The sequence below is a fragment of the Herpailurus yagouaroundi genome, unplaced genomic scaffold (genome assembly GCF_014898765.1).
Source record: "Herpailurus yagouaroundi ecotype Mexico unplaced genomic scaffold, PumYag 139, whole genome shotgun sequence".
Taxonomy (NCBI): domain Eukaryota; kingdom Metazoa; phylum Chordata; class Mammalia; order Carnivora; family Felidae; genus Herpailurus; species Herpailurus yagouaroundi.
This window is the reverse complement of record NW_024412394.1, coordinates 27,921,459-27,943,615: the sequence shown is the minus strand read 5'-3', so window position 1 is coordinate 27,943,615 and position 22,157 is coordinate 27,921,459. Positions and strand designations below refer to the sequence as shown.

Genomic DNA, 22,157 nt, shown 5'->3' with positions numbered 1-22,157 from the left:
CTAACATTCTTCTATTTTTTGTTCAGTGTTTTTATAAGATGGCAAATGTGTGGCATTCTAGTCTCTTTCTCATTGTCCTATGCCAATTGACTATATCACTAATTAACATGGCACCCTTGACTACTGAACCCAGATTAAGCCTTGGGATTCTTCTCAACCCTATACTCAGCAAGATTTATCAATTGACATGACACTTCAACTTGATGCTAATTTTCAATAAATATTGACAGAATTTGGTTTAATAGAATTACTACAGTACTTGCATACCCTGGTCAAAGATGCAAGTCTGAAACTCCTTAATAGCCTCCAAACTGAAGAAAATGGATAAAGTTCTAATTTGTGTTTTCTTTCTCGGTAATGAAGGAACATTTACCCCTAGCCTAAATGTTGAGCTTCAGATAATTGAAACAGCCTTAATCAGTTATCAATTAAATTCTCTTTACTCTTAATAGAAGATAAGCCTCTGAGTCTGTGAAGAATAGACAGTGTTGGACATTGAAGATCCAGATTTACACAAAATCAAGGACAGGATAAGGACATTTAAAATCCAGGATCATGTACAAACCAGTTACAGACACCAGATACAAGTGTAATGTAAGCAGAATCAAGTCTCTATAGGGAAGTAGAAATACCAAGAAAGATGTAAATGTGAGTGACAAGCCACCAGTTCCAGTCATTCTATGACTTGATTATATTTCATATTATAGTTCATTTCTTGTTTGTGCATGCCATTTCTTGCATACGGGTGTTTTATTAAATGTTAAAATCATTTTTCTATCAGCTAATTTGAGTAGGTTTTCTTTTCCTTGCTATCAAAACATGGTATGAAAAAGAAAAAACAATTCATATTTATCGAACTAAACCCATACAGAAGTAAAAGGCACTTATAATTCAATAGAAGTATGTAATTTCTTTGCCACTGAAATGTAAAATATATATATATTCGGTAGGATATATTAGTTTTTCACACTTGGGGAAGATGTGACTGAAAGGTAAATCATGTGATTTTAAAATCTAGATATCAGTTATAGAACTTCAAAGCACTTTAAGAGCTTGGGACAGAAAAATATAATTCTTCTTAACAGATTTTTAAGCATGAAAGCTTCACTTAACTTTTTTAAGGCAAGTCAAGGTCAACCACTCATGTGAATTATGTGAATAACACTTTGAGTAGAAAGAAAAATCATACTGGTCAATTTCTCTTTATACTAACTGAATTTTGATATAAAAATATTTAATATGTAAACTTTAGGAAATTTCTAAGACTCACATGTGCTTTAATAAAAATAAAATTTCAGCCTACAAGTATTACAAGTACTAATATATATTTGCTTTCATATTTAATGTTAATAACCTTGCAAAGAAAAAAATAACAGTATTTAATTCTGAAATCAGTTGATATACGACTATAACAATTATTTGGTTATAGTTTATTTTTCCACCTAGTCGGCATATTTTGGAACACTTTCTTTATTTAATACATTATAACTACCATTGCTTTAAGTTTTAAAGTAATATATATACACTCTGTGAAATATTTTAAAGTACAGGATGGAAAAAATACACATCCCAACTCCCCAAAAGTAATCTTTACTTCTTCCCTACCTCTTATCCATTCTATAAATATTACCACATATACACAATACTTAAGGAGATATCAGCATTGCCATAATGGAATAGTACTGTATTCTAGCAATTAGAAGAAGGTTAAAGTTTCAAAAAAAAAACAGTACACCTCTAATATTCTACTGGAAAAATACTGTTATGCTGCTAGCATACCTCTCAAATAGTGTTCTTAAAATTAAATTTATGGTAGTGTCTACCTTCTCCCATCTCCTGCTCACTCTTGACTCTAACCTTTCCTTCATGGCTAATAACAGAATAATTCTTGGAGGGTTAGCACGCCCTTTTTTGTATTGAGTATTACTCAATACAAAACTCTAAGTCAGTCTCAATTTTTCCCTTTTCCTCACTCTGCATATCCAGGTCACCATAACACTCTACCTGCAAAGCTTTTTCAATCTGTCTCTTTTTCTACAGTTCTAGTGTAAGACCTCAGTGCAGGGAACCATGATATATTACCTGGATTTTGAAAATAAATACTTCATGAAAGTCCACACCTTCTTTTCCCCTCCAATTCAACTTTTACTTCCCTGTGTACAATTCAATTACTTCCCATTTTGTATAAATAAATAAATAAATAAATAAATAAATAAATAAATAAATAAATAATAAATAAATAACAATCCAGACATATTTTCACTGTCTTTTGGTCCTGCATGTCTGACTATTCCCTGTCTCTCTACACTTTACAAATACTAAGTTCAAATCACTTAGCTGGGTTTTTTTTTTTTTTTGTTTTTTTGTTTTTCCAATTTTCCAGGACACCACAGCTTTAGCTGTTTGAAGACTGCGATACATATTTGCTGCATTTTTTTTTCTTACTGGATTTTTTTTTATCTCTTTTCTCCTCAGGGCCTGCTTTTCCTCATTTTCCAGGACTCAACCTTACATGATGTGCTCCCTGAACCATTCCTGATCATTCTTTCTTCAGTAGGTCTGTCCATAACCATTACTCTCCATCTTGCCCACTTGCTTGTTGCCTTTATAGTATTTATTTTAGTTACTGAATACTTATTTTGTTATATGATTATTTTAATCTATTCTAAAAATAGAATGTAAGTTCCCTAAAGGCAGAGATTGTTTCTGTCTTGTTCACGCATGCTTCTCTACAGTCTATCACAGTACCTACAGCATAGGAAATTCTCACTAAATCATTTTTGAATATATAGTTGAACAAATGACTACTGCTCATACTTTGGTGTATTCATTCAGTTTTTCCTTGCTTATATTTTAAATAGTTTTGTGGCCATAAATACTATAATATATGTGCACCTCAAATTTTTGAGATGGAAATTTAAATAAATATAAAATATAGTCTAAAATATTGGTTATACTGCAGGATTTGAACAACACATTTTATTTTCTCATAATGTGTTTTCTAGGCCATAATTTTTTCATTTCATTTTTAAATAATTTTAGAATTATAGAAGATTTGCAAAAATTGTATTCCATACATCCTTATCCAGATTCTCCTAATGTTAACATCTTACACAACCATCGTACAATTAACATTCATACAATAATGTCAATTAAACTATAACTTTATTCTAATTTCACCAGTTTTTCCACAAATATCCTGTTTTCTATTTCTGGATTTATTAAGTTTACAACATCGCGTTTGATTGCTTTGTCTCTTGGACTCCTCCAATTTTTGACAGTCAGTCTTTGTCTTTCAAATCCTTAATATTTTTGCAAAACTTCAGTCATATATTGATTCCGTAAAATGTTCCTTAATTTGTGCCTGTCTGATGTTTCCACAAAATTAGATTGAAGTTTTAAATTGGGGGCATGAATACCACAGAGATGAAGTGATCTAATGGAGGTGCAAGATATCAGAGTATTTCTCCTTCTCCTTCTCCTGGTAATGAGAACACTGAAAATCTACTCTTTTGGCAACTTTCAAAAATGAACTACAATATTGACTACAGTCACTATTCTGTATATTACATCGCCTTGGCTTATTTATTTTATAACTGGAAAATTATACCTCTTGACCCCCTTCACCTACCCCTAAGCCCTCTCCTGGCAACTGTCATTGTGGCAAGAACTGTCTAATTCTTACAGTCTCATGGGATCGAGGAACATAAGTGTCCCTGGGTCTCAAAGCCCGGTAATCAAGGAGGTCCCTCTCTGTGCATGTCTGTTGGATGTAGACAGGAAGAAGGAAAGCAGAGAGCCAGAGTATATCCTCCAGCTTGAGGAAGACACTGGGAGTCAGACACCAAGTTTTAGTGGGGCAGTGAGACAGTGCAGGGCCTGCATGGACCTACAGAAAATAATAATATAGAAGGAAAATGAAAAATGGTGCCCATCAGTACCTTTGTTCCTGAAGAGAGTCTCAACAAACAACTGCCCTTCTGGCAGATGCTATAACTTAGCAAAACTATCCTCTTCACATATAGTCTAGGAGCTTTTCAAACTGCTGCTTTTGGGTTGAGCCCCCTGGGGTGAGTCTGTGTGCAAGCCTTTAAAGAGCAGTATCTCAGTTCTCTACATCTTTTTGGGTCTCCTAGACATAAACCCCACCGGTTTTCGAAGCCAGATGTTTTGGGGTTTGTCTCTGGTGTTAAGTCTCAAGGGTCGGGGTGCTTGATGTGGGGCACAAACCTCTCATTCCCCAGGGAGAAGCTTCTGATTTGTGAGATCTTTCCTGACTGTGGGTTACCCTGCCAGGGATGGGGTTTTTGCTAAAATCACATTCTTGTCTGTCCTACCCAACTTGATGTGGTCTTTTTATCATTTGTTATAAGGAAGGTTTCACCTAGTTTTCATGTCTTTTGCAGAAGGAATTGTTCCACATGTAGCTGCAGATTTGGTGTGTTGTGGGAAGAGGTGTGTTCAGGATTTTCCTATGCCGCTATATTGGATCATAACTCTTATTGCTGGAGATCTTAATCTTGATCACTTGGATAAAGTTATAACGAATTAATAACACCATCATCATCATCATCCCTTTTCTTCCTCTTCCAATGAGTATAGCTTTGACCTTTGGAAGCTCTTCGAATTTAGTTCCTGTGTTCTTTAACCTGCCCATCTTTTTTTTTTTTTTCAAGAAACTTCTCACTTTCTGGTACCACAGATGTTCCAGATTCCTATATTAAAGGGTCTTATATGTACAAACATATGTAATTGTTGAGATGTATATGCTTTTCTTAATATCAAGAGGTACCAATAACAGACCAAGAAAAGAAAAGAAAAAAAAAAAGAAAAAGAAAAAGAACATGATTCCCCTTACAGCACAATCAACAGCCAGAATAATATTACAGCATCAGTCTCTTCAAAAGCAACCCAAAAACAGCCAGGTAGAAAACCATCCTATGCAAGTAGCGGTCTCACTTTGTAAGCAAGGGATAAAGAGGAAGTTCTTCCACTTAAGAAGGGGAAAGAGACCATTCATTGCTCTTTTTCACTTCTACTTCTTCTTTTCTAGGTTGCCTTAGAAACAGGTTGGAAAGGGGCACCTGGGTGGCTCAGTCAGTTAAGCATCAGCCTCTTGATTTCCCCTCAGGACATGATCTCACAATTTGTGGACTCAAGCCCCACTTCAGGCTCTGTGCTGACAGCATGTAGCCTGCTTGGGATTCTGTCTCTTCCTATCTCTCTCTCTCTCTCTCAAAAATAAACATTAAAAAAAAGAAAAAAGAAAGGAAAGAAATCAGGATTCCCTTAAAAAAAAAAAAAAGAACAGGTAGGAAAGGATCCTTAGGTTAATACTTTGGCATATAAATTTATCTCTCCAAGGGAAAGATAAGCCTTTTCACAGTCTAAAGATGCCACCACTCTAAAGGATTCCATCCCTTTTGAAATGTAAATACCTAGGAAGATAATATTCTAACCCAAATGTCTGTCACAGAATGCAAGTTTCTGGGTCTTTGGGAGATAAGAGAGGTTATTAAGTGGAATCAATTAGTTCCATCATTAAAACAAAACAAACAACCCCCCCAAAACAAATGGTTGCTTATCTATTCCTTGTTGCATGTGAAATATGAACTATTTTAAGGTACATGAAAGCAAACATTCAGTCTCTATGGTATATTTTCCAAGGCCTTCTCAGGAAGCCTTCTCAGGAAGCCAAGATTTCTATGATAACACCAAGAAATTCAGGAAAGATTTATTTTGTCACATTTATCTTGAATTTTTTCCAATACCAGGGCTGGAATCAAAGAGTTCTCCAAGGAGTGCTAGGAACTTTTATTGAAGCATGGTAGTTAGAAACCAAGATTGGGCATCAAGTATGCTCCCTTCTACCTGAATGCCACTTCTTCTAGTCTTCCTACTTAGTAGACAGAGGTATATACATACAAATATATACATGTATACTAACCCATGTACACACATTCATCTATATTTTATTTGCATGTATAATTCCCTCCCTCCTTCCCTATCTATATGCATTATTTTTTGTTTGTTTCTAATGTTTATTTATTTTGAGAGAGAAAGAGAGAGTGCAAGCAGGGAAGGGGCAGAGAGAAAGAAAGGGAATCCTAAGTAGGTTCCCTGCTGTTAGCACAGAGCCGGACTCTGCACGTGATTTCATGAACCATGAGATCATGAAGTGAGCCAAAATCAAGAATGGGACATTTAACAGACTGAGCCAAGGCACCCCTGTTTTTTGTTTTTGTTTTTTTTTTAAATTTACTTTAGAGACAGAGCATGAATGGGGAGAGGGGCGGGGGGGGGGCAGAATCTTAAGCAGTCTCCAGGCTTAGCATCATGGAGCCTGATGCAGGGCTTGACCCCATGGCCCTGGGATCATGACCTAAGCCGAAATCAAGACTCAGAGGCTCAACCGACTGAGCCACCCAGGTGTCAGGTGCCCCTTTTGTTGTTGTTGTTTTTTGTTTTGTTTTGTTTTGTTTGTTTTAATCTACAAGTACACATTTATCCCTCCTACCTTGATTCAAGACCACAGGGTTCCTTTCATTGTTCCTTGTTTGCTTATTTTCAATTTCATTCTCTGACAGTGAGTAACCTGGGTTATGTTTTTTTTGTTGTTGTTTTGTTTTGTTAATTTAATTTTATTTAAATCCAAGCTAGTTAACATATAGTGTAATGATGATTTCAGGAATAGAACTTAGTGATTCATCACTTACATATAACTCCCAGTGCTCATGCCAACAAGTGCCCTCCTTAATACTCATCACCTATTTAGCCCATCTCCCCACCCAACACTCCTCCAGCAACCCTCAGTTTGTTCCCTGTATTTAAGAGTCTCTTATGGTTTGCCTCCCTCTCTTTTATCATATTTTTCCCTCCTTCCTCTATGATAACATTAACACTGTTTTGGGTATAATAATTTTTAGTATGGTTACAAAACATTTATTATTCCTAGATTAAAGAAATTTTAAAAAAGATAATAAGAACCTATATAGTTTTACCAGTTAAAGACTATTCTAGAGTAATCTATTTATGATATTCAGTTTGACTTTTAAATCATTAATAATTAATTGTGGTTAGCAATTTTCTTGGTTCAAGCAAAACATGTATGTATATACATATATACGTGAATGTGTGTGTGTTTGTGTGTGTGCGTGTGTGTGTATAAATAGATAGATAGATAGTTTTAGAACATGTCTACACTGCATTAAGTACCAAAACAGATATGACCAAGAAATTCATGATCCTGTCCTAGCAGGTAACGGGTCCAGTGTAAGATCAACTGGATTTGAAAACACAAAGGCACACTGTTTAAAATAACATCCACATATTACTGCCAAAAATGGGAGGTACAGGCAGTGCTTTCTGACTGAGAGTTTACTTTTTCCTATTTTATAAACTTGTACAAGTTTAGAGGATGTCAGAATTGTACCACCATAATCACAACAAAACATCTCAGGACAAAACTTTTTTTTTTTTTTTTTTTTTTTTTTTTTACAGAAGAGAATTCAACAGATCAATAGGAAGAAATAAACTAAGCTGGATAGTGCCAATACAGAATGGCAGCTTTGGAGCCTTTATTTTGATCTGTCAATTATGACCCTACAGAAATATGTGGAATATCATGAAGACTGGGAATATTTTTTATTTTTAATTCAAGCCTTTAAATCCAGCTGCATCTTTAAAATTAGAGTTTTGCAAGATTATTTTTGCTTCCCACGTGTGTCCTCTGGAGCAGAAGTAAATGTTAGGAAACTGAAAGGTTCTATTTCTCATGCTAAAGGCACTCACAGAGTTTCTTTCTGTTTGGGAACCATCATGGTTCTTACTTTCTAGAACACTTTCTAAGCCCCTATCAACATTGGGTGTCCAGCTTCATCAGAATACAGAACAGAGATCTCCATATTCCAGAACAAAGTAGCCAATCTGAAGGACTTATTCCACAGAAAAGAAAGAAGTCTGCCTCATTAGCTCTGCCTTCCCTTCATCGAAAAGAAGTGCAGGTGGCAGGTAGGGGCAAACTTTCAGTCATCAGTCATTACTGGAGAAGGCAGTAAAGCAAACCTGCAGGCTGCCTGATGTCCTTGTTGTGAGAAACATATGTCTTCTCCAAAGTATAAACTTCCCATTTATGATCTAAAATAGATACCTTTATGATTTATCTAAATGAGTGGTAGACAGTTGCTCATTACATATAATTCTAGTTTTTTTCTTTACTTGAACATTCACCCCAAATCAAGTTTTAAAAGTAGAAGAGGGGCACCTGCATGGTTGAATACAGACTCTTTATTTCAGCTAAGGTCATATTCCCAGGGTCATGGGGGTCCAGCCCCATGTCAGGCTGTATGCTGAGCATGAAGTCTGCTTAAGAGTCTCTCTCTCCCCTTCTGCCCCTCTTCCTGACTTGAGCTCACTCTCTCTCTCTCTCTCTCTCTAAAAGAGAGAGAGAGAGAGAGAGAGATCAGAGATTGCCAAATGTTTGTTCTACTTACTGGCATAGCACTAGCCCCAAGGACTCCATTGGTATAAATATATTCTTTGCATTTTAAAAAGAACAGAATGGTTAGAACAAGGACATCATCATAGTTTCTAATATTGATTGAATTATATTGTCTACATTTGTTACAAATCAGCTTGGTTTTGCTCCATATTTCTATGCATTTTGTCTTCTAAATCATATTTGACAAAATACGTATTTAAAAACAGTCAGAAGACAAATGTTTAGAGAAGCAAGTTTTATGAATTAGTTTTCCTTTGGTTACTATTGGCAAGTGGAGGGATTATCATGGACTTTGAGTGAAGTGGCCAAGCATGTCCATGGGTCATCTTTTGCCACATGCTCAGGGATGGGAAAAACTGGAAACTCATTCTCTCTCACTCTCTTTTAATGTTTGTTTGTTCGTTTATTTATTTTTTTTTAATTTTTTTTTCAACATTTATTTATTTTTGGGACAGAGAGAGACAGAGCATGAACGGGCGAGGGGCAGAGAGAGAGGGAGACACAGAATCGGAAACAGGCTCCAGGCTCTGAGCCATCAGCCCAGAGCCCGACGCGGGGCTCGAACTTACGGACGGCGAGATCGTGACCTGGCTGAAGTCGGACGCTTAACCGACTGCGCCACCCAGGCGCCCCTCGTTTATTTATTTAGAGACAGAGTGTGACTGGTGAAGGGGCAGAGAGAGAGGGAGACACAGAATCTGAAGTAGGCTCCAGGTTTTGAGCTGCCAGCACAGAGCCCAATGTAGGGTTTGAACTCATGAACTGTGAGACTGTGACCCGAGTCCAAGTCAGAAACAACTAACTGAGCTACCCAGGCGACCCTGGAAAATCTCTTTTTTTAAACATGTTGGCAGAATATCACAATTCTTTAGCTCTTCAGGATATCCTTCTGACATTTTTCACCCAACTTCGATAATGATCCCACTAATGAATGCACTGGCTAATAAGACCCTCAACTATGATTCCAACCAAGGTCACTGTCACCAAGCCATCTTTCTCACTGTTGTCCATATCTCTCCATCCACTTTCTCCATGGAGTGACTAGCTGCCACATTTGGGGTTGTGGTACTCTTTCTCCTTGGGCATGGATGCTTTCTGGAGTTGGCAGATCTTCTATGTGAATGTCATACTCTCTGTACTTGTTGGCACCAGAGCTATTAAGCCCACAGACTCCTAAGGCTTTTCACAGGCACTTAGGGTCACCATGCCATCTTCCATACCTGAAATCATAATGTGATTTTCTGGCCAGACCATGCTGATTCCTACTAGGATCCGGAGTGATGTGTTTTCTAAAATTAAGAACAGAAATGGCACCTTCTACATATTCTTGGTTTACTTGTTCTCTTTGGGACCAAGCATCTAGCTTCTGTGCTAAGTTACATTAAAAAGCTCTGCAGCCACAGGCCCTCGCCTAGCAGAGCACTGGAGTGGGAGGTGGAATGCAGAAAGCAAAAGCACCAGTGCAGGAGGGATCCTCAAGCACCTTTTAACCACAACAGCTAAAGAAGTAAACTTTGCAGTTGGGAGCTTTCAGAGTAGAGTCAGCATTTCTCTCTCCCAAAGAGGGTAGGGAACCATCACTGTAAGGCAGTCTCAGTCCAGGACTCATTGGTCCCACCTCTGGCTATTTGGCTGGCACAAAAAGACGATGACCTTTAGATAAGAGCCTAGCCTGGCTCACTCATTTTGACCCTGTGAGATGCTACACAGTCAAGCCTGACTGACTTCTGACCTACAGAACAGTGAATAAATGGCTTTTCTTTAAGTCACTAAGTTGGCTTCAATTCATTAGGCAACAGTTAAAAACTAATACAAACATCATATCACTGGCTCTTGGTACCAGAGCTGTGGCTTTGTCTAAGAAACTCTCAACAGTCTAGGATTTTGGCTCAACCAGATCAATGATATAGTTGGAGAGGGAGTAGAGATGAGGTGGGGGTGGGGGGTGGGGAACAGACTCAGATTACCTGGTGTGAAATGATGTATGTTTCTGTGTGTGCGTGTCTTTTCCTGGTTCCTGATGCAGAGCTCCCCAAACCCTTTATAATAGAGGTGCTAGGAGAATTTTTTTTCCTTAACATTTCATTTTTGATTCCAGTTGGTGACACAGAGCTCCTAAGAACTGCAATTTCCTACATAATAGGAGCATCTAACACTAAATTCCTAAATCCCCTAGAATATCCTGGAGTGTCTTTTGTTCTAACAAAATGACTCTTGGTACGTTATTGGATGGTGGCTAGCCATCAGAAAGACCAAGCCATGACTAGAATCTTAAGTCTTTTAGCCCTAACTTTCATTCCACCAAGAGAGGAAAGGGACTACAAATGGAATTAATTATCAATAATGATAATTAATTATAATGGAGCCTCCATTAAAAAATCTCAATTAGTATGAGGTTCAGAGAGTTTCTGGGTTGGTGAACATATTCACATGCCAGGAGGGTGGCACACCCCAACTCCATGGGGACAGAAGCTCCTGTGCTTAGGACACTTTGGGACATCACTCTATGTACTGCTTCATCTGGCTATTCGTCTGTATCCTATATAATATACTTTATTATATAATAAACTAGTAAATGTAAAAAACAAAATGTGCCCTGTCCCATGAATACAATGTTCATCTCCTCAGCTGAATACTAAAAGACTTTAGCATGTCTGTCCTTCACAGTTTTTTAGGATACTTCTGTGCAGCCATAAATGCTTTGTCTATAGACTTCATCTGGATAAAGGCACCTTTACCCATGGGTAGCCCTGATGATTCAATATCATGTGAACCCTGTGAGTTTGAATATTTGGACAAAACTCCCCAAGAAATTACAGGAGGTCCTCAAGAAAGATCAAGAAATATCTCAAAGGTGTATATGCTCTTCAACATTTGTAGGTGTACAAACTGCCTAGGTAGTACTGGAATAATGGTGGGAAGAGGAATGAGAGGGGCTGAGAAATGATCCATCATCTGCTGAATTTCAGCTCCTATTCTCTTAAAGGGTTCAATGTATCCTTTCCTAACAAGTCCTTATGCTCCTTCGTCATGTTCTGTATATATTCCTCATGAGCAAAGAGGACAAAAGCATTTCCTGTTGGCCTACTGATCCAGGAGTTAACAAAGAAGATGGCTTCCTTCCCCCCATTGGTGAGGCAATGCTGTCCAGAAAAGGTCACCACTTCATCAGATGTGAGCACTCACATACAGTCGATCACTTCTTTCTCCTAGGAGAGAAACTGGGCTACTTCTTTGGATGTACCACCAGCAAATTTAAGAAAATCATCACCTGTTGCTTTGTAAACCTCAGTGTACTGGGTCTCCATGTGATGTTTGTGCTTCTGTAGTACTAGGCCTCTATACTCCTCATGTACAAACCTAACCGGTACTTCTCTATTCTTTCCACCCTGGACATTCAGACAAAGTTGCTGTATCTCTCACAGCAATATTGAGTCATTTAAAGAATCCTGCAATGTCCTGATCTAAACACTGCCATAGTAAACCTTGAGTCCTGACTACAGTATTATCATCAATAAGTTCCATCTTGCTGCAAGTGCCACTTCCAAATTTGGAACTTACTATCTCCGGATTTGAAAATCTGTGATGATAGGGTTCTGAAATCATTGCTAAAATTATATTCCCCACATCTAACTTGAGAGGTTCCATACTGGGAGACTGACCTATTCTCAAAATTTAAACACCGTATCATTGCTGCAATATCCAGTTTATCAATATCAGATGAATCAGGGTAACATTTCTTGAATTCTCCTCAAAGATTAAAAAAAAATACTCAGGCAACAATACATTCTCTCGTATGTGGAATTTAAGAAACAAAACATGAATATAGGGGATGGGAAGAAAAAGTAAGTTAAAAACAGAGAGGGAGGCAAACCATAAGAGACTCTTAAATACAGAGAACAAACTAAGGGTTGCCGGAGCGGTGTTGAGTTGGGGGATGAGCTAAATAGGCAATGGGCATTAAGGAGGGCACTTGTTGGGATGAGCACTGGGTGTTATATGTAAGTAATTAATCACTAAATTCTACTCCTGAAATCATTATTATACTATATGTTAACTAACTTGGATTTAAATAAAATTAAAAAAATAGAAAAAAATGATTCAGGCAATAACACATTCTTCTTGGAAGCCTTCAGATTTGCCTGATATGAGGTTGCCTATCAGTACAGAGACAGAAGGAGGTCCCCACCCCAGTGTTGAGTGCATTGTTCACTGACTGGTTAAATTGTCTCAGAGCTGGGTCCACCTACTCCTGACAGGACAGGCTTTTCACATGGATCTTAGTTTCTTTTCCATCAGTTCCAACGAATCCAGTCTAACTAGTATTTTGTGATAGTTATTTTGTGTACTCGTTCTTGGCCAGATCCACAATTTTCCATAATAGCACTATCAGCACATAATAGCACTAATAGCACTCCTTCTCAGTAGAGCCCAGCTTGACCCCATAAGTGGCCCCAACAGTGATCTCAAAAAAGCATGATCAAGTAATGGGCAGACTCTATCATGACAATATGTGAGGAGAGAAGGGGATCTGGAGATAATGAGGTGGGGTGGAAGTGAGAAGAAAACTTGTGCTAAAACCTCTTCTATGAGAATAAGAGAGTGCCCCCCCCCAACATACACACACACATACACTCCTTGCTACCCCTGGTGCAAAAAGCCGCAGCTAACCACCCAAATACACAACGGACCCATACCCTACACTGTGGGCAGGAAGCGTGCAGCTGCTGGCCTCCAAGGGCCTGGGAGATCTCTTAGAGTGAGTGGCCCAGCTGCTGGTGCCAGCAGCCTCAATGGGCTTTCCCAGGCTCAACAGGCCCTGCTGCTGCTACATCTTCCCCCGAGTCCTTGGTGATACCACCTTCTTCACTGTCAATGGCTTCACAGTTGGTCAAAGGCAGCACTGACCCCATTGAGCTTCTGGAAGCTGATGAGGCACCCAGACTGGGTAGGAGCTGTGCTGGTGACCCACCTGAGCAATGACAGCCTCCCTGGCCTCAACAATCTATTAAGAAAGCTGGGCTAGCAGGATAAAGTGGCCAATGGTGAGGCTTTACATACTCATCTCACCCAACATGGGTGTCCTGGGTCTCAATGCCTGCATGCCTCACAGCTGGTGTGCTATGAGTACTAGGCAAAGCTGGCGGCAGGCCTCCTGGACTGGCTGATCATCATGCCCCTGACCAGCCCCTGGCTGCCACCATCCAAGCCTACCAAATTCTTCCAGAAGATAGTCATGGATGGGCCAGCTGCCCCCACCTTGGCCTGCATCGACCACATGCTGGCTTCTTGCATGCCTGGCTGTTGTGACACCCCATGGCCCCATCAACAAAGGTGCTGTCCCCTGGTTGCACTACACCCACCCTTCTCGTGGAAGGTCTGGCCCCCTGCAGAACTCAGGGTTCTTGCAGAACATGTGGTCACCCCTAGGACATAGCAAGGACCTCAGCAAGCTGAGAGTAAGGAAAGCATGGTCTCCCTGGGCAGCTCGAAGAAGAAAGGGCCCAACGACAGCACCCTCCAGGCCTGCCCAGGGGCACTCCAATGGGGCCCTGAATGACGCAATGCAGCCAAGGCCCCACACAGGGCCGAAAAAAGCAGCCATTCCCCTCGGAGGTAAACCTGAGACCCTCTCAGACTCATCCCCAGAAGGTACACAGCACAGCCTCCGCTGTGGTCGATGTCAAGAAGGCGAGTCCCCAGGCAGCCCTCAAGTCCAGCAGAGTGCCCAGCACACCCCACCCAGGCGTCCCAACCACAAGGAAGCACCCAGTAGCTCCCACCAGGTTACTGCTTCTGGTGTGGAGAGAACAGCTCGGCGGCTCCCAAGCCCTCTAGATAGTGGCCCGCCCAGCCTGGAGAGAACACTGGAGCTGGGCATGAGGCCTGGGGGCAGACAGCAATAGTCCGGAAGAGAAAACGCTGGAGGTGCTGTAGGCCACCAGCGGCTCCCGCTCTGGAGCCCTCTCACGCCCTCTCCCAACCAGCCCACAGGCCAAAGACTGTAGGCGGCTGTCGCTGAGCCCACAGTGGGGCCAGGAGGCCAGGCCCGACGTCACTCCCATGGCTGCCTGCAAGGGTCGGCTCTCCGCCCCCCGCAGAGGCGTAGTCCCTCTCTGCCTCTTTCGCGCCTGCGTGCGCGGCAGAGCACTGCACCATGCCGCCGCACCGCACCACCACCGCTAAGGGGCAAGGCTGAGGCTGGCGCAGCGCGCCGGGGGCGGGGTGCTCCGCCTCCTCGAAACACGAGGGCTTACCCGGAGTGGTCAGGAAAGTTTGATCACCGCACGGCTGTACTGACTCCCCTAAACCCTGGCAGCTCCGACGGGAGTAGGGGAGTGCTCCGGAGGTCCCCTAGCACCACGAACTTAGACGAAGAACTTCGGGGTTCCTTGCCGAGACTCGCTGCCAGACCCCCTCAGGTTTCTCCCACTGTTGTCCACTCCGCCCAGCGCGTGCATGGTGGACCCCGGTTTGCTGCCCCCAGCGCCCAGCCCCCAGCAGGCCGGGCTGTCGAAGGGCCCTGGCAGTTCGCGGAATTCCGGGGTTCGCCCCAACGCCGGTACTGCCGCCCGCAAATCCACTCTGGGGACCGCTCCCAATACCAAGGAAGCTAGCTATTGAGGGCCAGGTCAGTCCGCAACTCGGCGCCCGGAGCGAGGCCAGAGACAAGGGTGCCCCTGTACAGAGTCTTCAATCCCCAGACGGCAACTCGAAGCCCATCTGAGTAGGCCAGCAGCCGGCTCCCTCCCTCTAACCCTGCCCTTGGTCTGCCTCCACCTGGCCTATCTGCGCGTTTGGGGCAGCGCCTACCTGGAGATTGACTTTTTCCCCTGGTACTCCGTACTAAGTCACCAGCGGCCAAGACCGGCGCCAGGAAGAGGGCGAGAGGGGCCCTGTGGAGCGGGCTACTGAACACGCAAGTAGCAGTGGGACTATGACCTCCAGATGACCCTGATACTCACCTTGTATTGCGTGGCCACGCACAAGTAATAAGAGGCGAAGAGACGCACAAGTGGTAGGAGCAGGCGGCGCAAGCCCGGCACCAGGTGTTGGGCTTCAAGGTGCTGGAAGCAGCACAGCAGCTTCCACACAGGTCGAGGACTTCCCGCCTTACACGGTGAAATGCTAGCCCAGACCCAGACACCCAGAAATCCACACCTTCGTTTCACAATCTACCGCTGTGCTGGGATTCACCTGCGTCAGAATAAACCAGGTACTGCACTAAAAAAAAAAAAAAAAAAAAAAAAAAAAAGAGTAATACCACCACTGTGCACAGATCCTGTGAATATGTTACCTTACATGGCAAGAGGGATTTTGGAGGTGTAATTAAGGGTTAAGGTCCTTGATTTGGGGAGATTGTCTTGGATTGTTAAAATGGGCTCAGTATAATCAAAATGGGAGAAACTCCTGGTGTAGTCAGCCAGACAGAAATGTGACACCACAGAAAAAAAAAAGTCACAGCTACTGGCTGTGACTAGAGCCTCCAGCAAAGAATGCATCAGTGCCAACACCTTGACTTATGCTCAGTGAGACCCGTGGCATACATGTGACATACAGAACTGGAAGATTATACATTTCGGTTTTTTTAAACCGCTAAATTTGTGGTAATTTATTACAGAAGTAGTGGATACAATTTAGCCATGATCATGAAGGTCTGGAACACAATTGAATTTGACTTCTAATGCAATGATATACTTGAGAAACCCTGAACTGTACTTTATCTATGTTGGTAAGTGAAAACATATGACTAGCATTACACAGAAAAGTGGAAGAAATAACATGTATGTTTGGTTTTTTTTTTTTTCTTTTTTCTTCTGTTTCTGTTGTTCTTTTGCCATGCACCACCTGAATATTTCAGGTAAATTCAGGAAAAGTTGGATATGGGGCCTGGCTTTCAAATATGGAATTCTAAACGAGGACAATATGCCTCTTCTCAGAATCAGCATTTTGGAATGAATAGGAACCTAGGAAGCCATAGGTAAGCAATGCAATGGTGAGTGTTCTGGAATGTCTAGATCATGTGGCATGGCAGGAAATTTCTAGTGGGTAGAGTCATCCTAAAGAGATTGGATTTATGGTATGTTTTAAATTTATACCCCATTCCATTTCTACAGATGGTTAGCTAGATAGTATATACACTGGGCCCTCTGATAGCTCTTCAATATTTTTTAGCAGGAATTACAGAAATCATTTTATATTGTTTGGTATTAAGAATACTAACTAGTATATCCCCTCCCCATTCCTAACAGAACCTCAAAATTCTTAGTGATCATCCTACCCACCAACACAGGAGTGGACCTTACCTGGCTTATATTAATTACTACATCCTAGATGTACTGTGGTGGTTGGTCTGTATGTGGTTCTGTGTTCCAATCTGGACCATTGAGAAGTAGGGCAGCTTTTTCAGAAGGCATCTGTTTTACTTTGGGTGTGACTGCTTTTACCACCTGGTTCTATAATACTCAGAAATGGTGAAATTTAGAAAAAAAATTATCCATTATTCAAACTAAGAAATACCATATTTACAACTTTATTTTGGAGTCAGAAAGTCCTGGATTCTATAGTGATTAGTAGATAAGTATTATAACAAACTGAGGGAAGCATTTGTGTGTGTGTGTGTGTGTGTGTGTATGTTCTAAATAGTGACAGATGCAATGATAAAACTTTGTTGGAAATAGGTATAGTGAGTGAAGGGGGTATTTGCCTTTAAACAGAATGGGAACAGAACGGATTGTGTCTTAGCAGGCCAAGAATCCCTCTGTGGTAACTAGAAAATAAAAGAATAAACTGCAAACAAACAAACGAATAAATAAATGTGTTTTTAAATATATCAGAGACCAAATGACAAAGACCAGATGCACTAGAATTCCAGAGAAGAAAGCCTTTTTAAATGATTTAATGATTGCCAGCTACTCTATTCCCTCTGGGAATTTGCCAGATCTTGGCACAAGTTGTGTTTCTATTGGCCCTGGTAGGCAAATTTTATAGGGGAATAAAGAAACAGCAGATATTTTGACCATCTTACTGTGTTGGCATCACAGACTGGAAACTAGATATTCCAGTTATGCATTTCCCTGGAACAGATCACTTCAAAATTTAGGCTTAAACTTTGACTTAAAACAACATTTATTTTACCTTATAGTTTCTTTGGCACAAGAATGCCAGGAAATACCAGCTGGGTGATTCTGGCCTAGAGCCTCTGCAGTGGTTGCATTCAGATGTGACTGGAGCTGGAATAGTGGAGGGATGGAATACTGAGGGCTATCTGTTCTCTGTCTCTCTGTCCATGTGGTCCCAGGGCTTATCCATGTAATCCCTATGGAATAGTTTGGGCTTCTTCACAGTTTGGTGGCCTCAGGGAAGTTGAATTGTTAACAGCTGAAGGCTGTAAGAGTGAAAGAATCTGGCAAAAAAGGCAGAAGCTGAATCACATTTTATGAGCTCATGGTGTGTTGCTTCCACCATGCCCTATTGGTTGAAATAAAATGCTGCCCAATTTAGGAAGGAACATAGATCCCACCCCTCAATGGAAAGTGTATCAAAGTCACATTGCATGAAGACCATGTAGCATGAGAGTTATTATTGTGACCATCTTTGGCAAGTACAATCTACCACACTACAGTATGCACCCAACCCGGTCACAAGTCACAAGATGACTTTCCAATATGAGGCATTTTCTGCATTCTGGGTCAATGGAGAAGGTCAGAGAATAGGCCAGAAAAGTGGAGTGAATTCCCTCATAGTCTCACAGTGCTTTGGATACAAGGTCTAGCTAGAATGAAGGGGCCTGCAACAAAGCCAAGGTTCATCTCCCCTCAACTCATTCAGCAAATTGTTAATATGCTTGGAGTGAGGTTAAAAATCCAGCTCAAAACTTGTGGAGGACAGAACTGTTAGGGGTTGAGGAAAGGGACCTTAGGGTCAATTACAAGTTTGGAAGGAGCCTATTTTAGTACTTTTGAGCTACTATGACAAAATACCAAAGAGTGGGTGGCTTATAAACAACAAAAAATTATTTTCACGGTTCTGGAATCTGGCATTCCCAGATAAGAGTACCAGCATGGTCAGGTTCTGGTGAAAATGTTCATGGAGGGCCCACCCTTGTGACCTAATCACCTCCCAAAGACCCCCACCTCTTAATGCCATTACCATGGGTATTAGGTTTTTAACATATGAATGTGAGGGAGTCACAAACATTCAGCCCCTACCAGAACCTACCGGTGGAACTGGGGTGAAGCAGAAGTGCCCTATGAACCATTCCCAACCCAGATCAATCCCCTATTTTATTGAGATGATTGGCCCTTCACCCTATCTGCTCAAAAGAAGAAACTATATACCCTTGCTCATGGAAAATATAACTGTTACCTCTATAGTCAGTGCTGTGCAACTGTTATCATTGCTTTCATTTATTTTTTTAAGTTTATTTACATATTTTGAGAGAGAGAGAGAAAGTATGTTATGGGCAGAGAGAGAGGGAGAGAGAGACAAAATCCCAAGCAGGTTCTACACTGTTGGCGCAGAGCCCAATGCAGGGCACAAACTGCAAGATCCTGACTTGAGCCGAAACCAAGGGTCAGATGCTTAACCCCCTGAGCCATCCAGGTGCCCCATGTTGTCATTGTTTTCAGCCCTGAATATGTAGTTGGAATCGATGTGTTAAATGCTTCCACTTTCTCTTCCCATAAGTACCAGAAGGGATTCCCCTGATGGAAAAAAAACAAAACAGACAAACAAACAACAAAAAAAGCAGAAGTGCTAAGAACACTGGGTCCCACTATTCTAATAATCCTTTGAAGTTTGAGTCTTTGTGACTGATGATTTTTAACACTGTAACCTCTGTCAGTGGGAAGTGGTCTTCTCCTTCGGGATTTGTACTCATTTTCTCCTGAGACTGACTACCAGGCACATTTATTTTCAAAAGCAGCTATTTGCTTATTATTAAACTCTTGTATAAAGTGAACACATGAACTATGAAGGTCTTGTGACTTCCAAACCAAATATTCCTATTTTGGGTGTGGATCAACTCAGATTCAATGATTAACAAAGAAGATAGGGCCTAGAAACCTAGCTAGTGAACCGGAAAAGTTATATTCAAGAACACAGATGATTTGGCCCCAGTAGCTCTTTATTTTATATGAAAAAGTGGCAACTATCTCATTAGGGAAAACTCCATTTTCTACTCCATTGACTGAAGCAAAGCTGCTGGCTCAGTGGGGTCCACAATTCACAGAGCTTCCCCCAAATACCTGGCCTGGTTCACTGATGCTTTGGCTGAGGTGAAACCTGATGGTACCCACTGGGCTGTGGCAGCTGTTCTATCTCAGCATCAGCTATGCAGAACTGCCAATGACATGCTCTCTCTGTTTAGTGGGTTGAACCCAAGGCTGTTGTCATGTTACCTGGCCAATATTCCCCTTGATTAAATTTGTTATATTTTCACAGACTCTTGAGCTATTGCTCAAGAGATGGGGTTCTTGTTTAGTCTCCCGGTTGCAAAACTACAAATTAAAGACACCACTCTTGGGAAATGTACGTGGTGGAAACAAATCATGGCTACTAATCAGACTCTAGATTATTCACAAAAGATGTACACACTAAGGGCCTTTTATCTGAACAGACCCAATGAAGTCAAGGTCTGAATAAAATATTTCAACATTCAGATTATAAACACTATTGCCTATATTCATAATTGTACCAGATGTGGCAACTGAACCACTATTCTTGACTGAGCACAAAGTAAACAAATCAGTGTTTTGATGCAGAGGCCAGCACCATGTGCCAGATTTGACTCCTGCCAAAAGTTGGTCCATTTGTCTCATGACAATGTGGGGCAGATTATGGCTCCTGCTCACTCTTGACATACTGACTACACCAGAAGTTCGACCACTGTCAAAACTATTTGGTAGGAACACAACAAAATTGGCACTTTTTCAAGTTATGGTGCTGCTGTCCCAGTGTGATCAGCTGATTTTGGCCATGTAATTATGGCCGTTGGAACTAAACTGTGTTATGTTTTCAGCTTTCTGGACAATTTTCCATATGGTAATGATGCACCTTTTTTTCAAAAAAGACAACAATGGCTGATAATGTTTTCAGTAGACTTTCCCCACACCCTAATATCCACAGGCTTTTGGTATAACTTAGTATTGAAATATACTCCTCAAAATCCATTCAAATAATTTATAACACTCTTCCCCTTCCCCTCCTCCTAGTCCACACACCTTGGTAAGGCAGCTAAAGAATGGCAAACAATTCTGTTTCAGCTACATGTATTCTCTTGATGGCTTGATGTAATAATAAATCATAAGGAAAATGAATACTTACACAAGTACAGTGATTGCCAAGAATCCCCTACACTGGCCTACAAAGAAAGAGACAACTACACATCTGTACCTTTTGTAACAATTCCACTTTCCCTCGTACACTCTTGTTTTCAGATGGAAGAACTGGTTTCCAGTAAGTGCTGATTGAAAATAGGGAAAACTATGGCTATTGGAATGGGACGTGTAGATTAGGGGACAGTAGAAGAGCAACAGTTCTGTGACCTGGAAAGGGAACATCTCCTGGAGATGTAGAAGAGTGAGGGGCAATTAATGATCTTTGTCTTTGACAATTATCCCTGGAATCTTACCCACGAAGGAAAGCATCCTATTGCGGTTCTCCCAAACCAATGATGGATCCTATTGGGTCTGCCATGTCCAAACATATGAACTCTGATAAGAATTGATAATTATTTCCTTTTGTCATTGGAAACAATAAGAGATGACCACAGATCCTGTACATTCCATGCAAAATACTTGTCAAAACCTCTAGTTGTATTTCTCACCCTTATTCCTGTTGTCATCCCACTGACATTCTATAGAGAGGAAGAGGGCCATATTTCTGATAATGGGGACAAACAGGACAGGTTGAAATGAAGGCTCTCAGGCAGTCATTCTATAAACAAAGAGTAAACTCAGTCATCTTGTCTGAAATGGTTTACCATCTGATTGAAGAGACACATTGGAGACACTATCAGCTGCCCCGATTGATACAGACCTTGCTTGGATGTATCCAACAATTATCAATATTTTCTTCCCAGTGGAATTGTGTGCACTTTTGTTAATGTATTTTCTATGTAGAACCAGGTATTAACTTGCTTTCTTCCCCAAAACATAATGCACCCTGGGGTGTCATAAGAGACTTCCATGTGTTTAAGGAAACATCACCAATAGGTCATGCGTTCCTCAGATGATTGTGGAGATCTCTCTGAAATGAAATGAAATGAAGCTACCCTTGGTTTCTCAGGGAAAACCCTAGAAGAATGTGTGTGTGTGTGTGTGTGTGTGTGTGTGTGTGTGTGTGTGTGTAAACATAAATCTCTCCTTCTCACATCCTTGAAAATATAATTCTTTTTTTTTTAATTCTTATTTTTTTGAGAGAGAGAGAGAGAGAATCAGGAGGGACAGAGAGAGAGAGGGAGATAGAGAATCCCAAGCAGGCTCCATGCTGTCAGTGCAGAGCGCAATGTGGGGCTCAAACTCACAAACCATAAGATCATGATCTTAGCTTAAAATACGAGCTGGTCACTAAACCAACTTAGGCACCCAAGCACTCTGAAAATAAAATTCTTTTCTTTTCTTTTCTTTTCTTTTCTTTTCTTTTCTTTTCTTTT

General features: G+C 41.0%; 1 pseudogene; it reads right to left on the bottom strand.

Annotated features, from left to right (window-relative positions):
• Positions 1-9,673: 9,673 nt before the first annotated feature.
• On the bottom strand, positions 9,674-13,005 carry LOC121030037 (epithelial splicing regulatory protein 1-like; annotated as a pseudogene).
• Between the last annotated feature and the right edge of the window lie 9,152 nt (positions 13,006-22,157).